Source organism: Rattus norvegicus, chromosome 6 (assembly GCF_021556685.1).
Source record: "Rattus norvegicus strain SHRSP/BbbUtx chromosome 6, alternate assembly SHRSP_T2T, whole genome shotgun sequence".
Taxonomy (NCBI): domain Eukaryota; kingdom Metazoa; phylum Chordata; class Mammalia; order Rodentia; family Muridae; genus Rattus; species Rattus norvegicus.
In genome coordinates, this window is record NC_141539.1 from 120,448,890 (window position 1) to 120,451,752 (window position 2,863).

The 2,863-nt window shown below is 40.5% G+C and overlaps 1 non-coding gene across 1 annotated transcript; it reads left to right on the forward strand.

The window, feature by feature from the left end:
* Positions 1-2,553: 2,553 nt before the first annotated feature.
* On the forward strand, positions 2,554-2,660 carry LOC120093277 (U6 spliceosomal RNA). The gene has a single exon (XR_015623627.1). It is a non-coding gene; the product is annotated as a U6 spliceosomal RNA (small nuclear RNA).
* The last annotated feature ends 203 nt before the right edge of the window (positions 2,661-2,863 follow it).

Below are 2,863 nucleotides of genomic sequence, written 5' to 3' on the forward strand. Positions count from 1 at the left end.
TGAGTCTCAACTAGTCTTGATTTGATTTCTGTGACACTTAAAATCGTTCTTTTACTGAATGCACACTTTATGCCACTAACCACTAGGATACATAGCCTTTCTAAACAAACTTCTTTACATGTATGCATGGACACACACACACATACACACACACACACACACACACACACACACACGCACACACACACACACACATGCACACACACAAAGCAAAGGCCAAAACAAATCTATGTAAACTATTTAAATTAAAAGAGAATGAAAGCAAGTAATATCATGATTAATTAAGGAAAGCGTGTTAAGAATCAGGGAAATGCAAATCAAGGACAAGAAGTTTCGAATAAGAAAATTGAATCAGACATAACAATCACAGAGGTTTTTACCGGAAACAGAAATAAGTCAAACAAGATGGTGTAGAAGATAAAGAACGTAAAAGGAGAAGATATTTTGCCCTTCTGTCAGGTACTTTCTGCCTGTACAGATTGCTAGCTTGTCTGCTACCATGAAGACACCACATCCTGAGGCATCCCAGGAGAACTGCTGCACTTGGAGCATCTGATAAAATCCCTCCAAAAGGCCCAAAGCTGCCACTGGGAGCCCATTAGATTTGGGACCTATCACTCCCCAAACCCCTGCCAGCTGAGTTTTACCCCGCTTCCAGCCAGTCCTTTCTGCTGAGAGAGAATGCTAATGAGCCTCTTACTCCTCTAAAGACACCACATCCGGAGGGATCCCAGATGATTCCCTGCACTCAGGACATCTGACTACACAGCCTGAGGCATCATAGGAGAACTGCTGCACACAGGGCAACTGAGGAACTGGGCAACTGAACACCAACTTGTCTGTTCCCCTGAAGACAACACAGCTTCAAGACATCCCAGGGGTTCCTCTGCACACAGGGCAGTTGGGCAACTGAGAGCACAGTCTGAAGAAATCACAAAGGTACAGCACACAGGGAAACTGATTGAAAGCATCCCTAGAGTTCTGCTCTCCACAGGAAAACAGAAACCATAGTCCATACCCACCCTATCCCAACCCCGGTAGAAGCTTTACACAGTACAACAGTTTGACTGCTCCTCTGAAACCAGAGAGTCTGAAGGCCTCCCAAGAGATCTACTACAGCCAGGGCAACAAATCAGCAGCTCCTCTGCTCCTCTGAAAACCCCACCGTTGGAAGGTCCCACAAAAATTCTGCTACAGCCAGGAAACCTGAAGAAACCCAGGGACAAAAGACACAATTATCAGAGAGAGAGAGTCACCCAGACCAGAAAACATCAGGGATGGCCAGATGGTGAAAGGCAAGCACAAGACCATAAGCAACAGAAGCCAATACACGTGGGCAGCATCAGAACCCAGTTCTCCCATCACAGCAAGCCCTGAATACACCAACACACCTGAAAATCAGGAAGCTGACCTAAAATCCTATCTCATGAAGATGATAGAGCTCTTAAAGGAGACTATAAATAACTCACTCAAAGAAATACAGGAAAACACCAGTAAACAGATAGAAACCCTTAAGGAGGAAACAAATCCCTTTTAAAAAAAATACAGGAAAACACAACGTGAAGGGATTGAATAAAGCATTCCAAGACCAAAGAGTGGAAGTAGAAGCAGTAAAGAAAGCACAAATGGAGGCAAGCATGGAAATGGAAAACCTAGGAAAGTGGTCGGGAATTACAGATGTAGGCATAACCAACAGAATGCAAGAGATCTCAGGTGTAGAAGATGCCATAAAGAGATTGTCACAACTGTCAGAGAAAATTCAAAACATAAAAATCTTCTAACCCAAAACATCCAAGAAATTCAGGACACAATGCAAAAACCAAATATAAGACTAATTGGAATAGAGGAGAATGAAGATTACCAGCTCAAAGGACTTGAAAATGTCCTCAACAAAATAATAGAAGAAAATTTCCCTAACCTAAAGAAAAAGATGGCTATAAAGGAACAAGAAGCCTATAAAACACCAAATAAATGGGACAAGAAAAGAAAATCCACTTGTCACATAATAATCAAAACACTAAACACACTGAACAAAGAAAGAATATTAAAAACTGCAAGGGAAAAGGGCCAAGTAACATACAAAGATAAACCTATAAGAATTAAAACAGACTTCAAAACAGAGATAATAAAGCCAGAAGAGCCTGGTCAGAGGTTGTGCAGACTCTAGGAGAATACAAATGACAGCCCAGGCTACTATATGCAGCAAAATTCTCAATCAACATAGATGGAGAAACCAAAATATTCTGGCACCAAATGATATTCCATAAGTATCTATCTACCAATCCAGAATATTCTGGAAGGAAAACTCCAACAAAATGATGGTACCTAAACCAAAAAAAGATAATACATTAATCATTTCATAAGAAAACCAAGAGGAGAGAACCACACGCACATAAAGCCAGCTACAGAAACAGACACAACAGGAACTAACAGTCATTTGTCTTAGTATCTCTTAATATTAATTGATTTAACTTACCTATAAAAATATACAAGTTAACAGACTGTATATGCAAATAGGATCCATAATTTCACTGCATACAAGAAATGGACCTTGTGCTCGCTTCGGCAGCACATATACTAAAATTGGAACGATACAGAGAAGATTAGCATGGCCCCTGCGAAAGGATGACACGCAAATTCGTGAAGCATTCCATATTTTTAATTAAAAATGGAAATAGAAGCAATCAAGAAAGAACACATGGAAACAACCCTGGATATAGAAAACCAAAAGAAGAGACAAGGAGCTGTAGATACAAGCTTCACCAACAGAATACAGGAGATGGAAGAGAGAATCTCAGGAGCAGAAGATTCCATAGAAATCATTGACTCAACTGTCAAAGATAATGTAAAGCGGAAAAAGCTA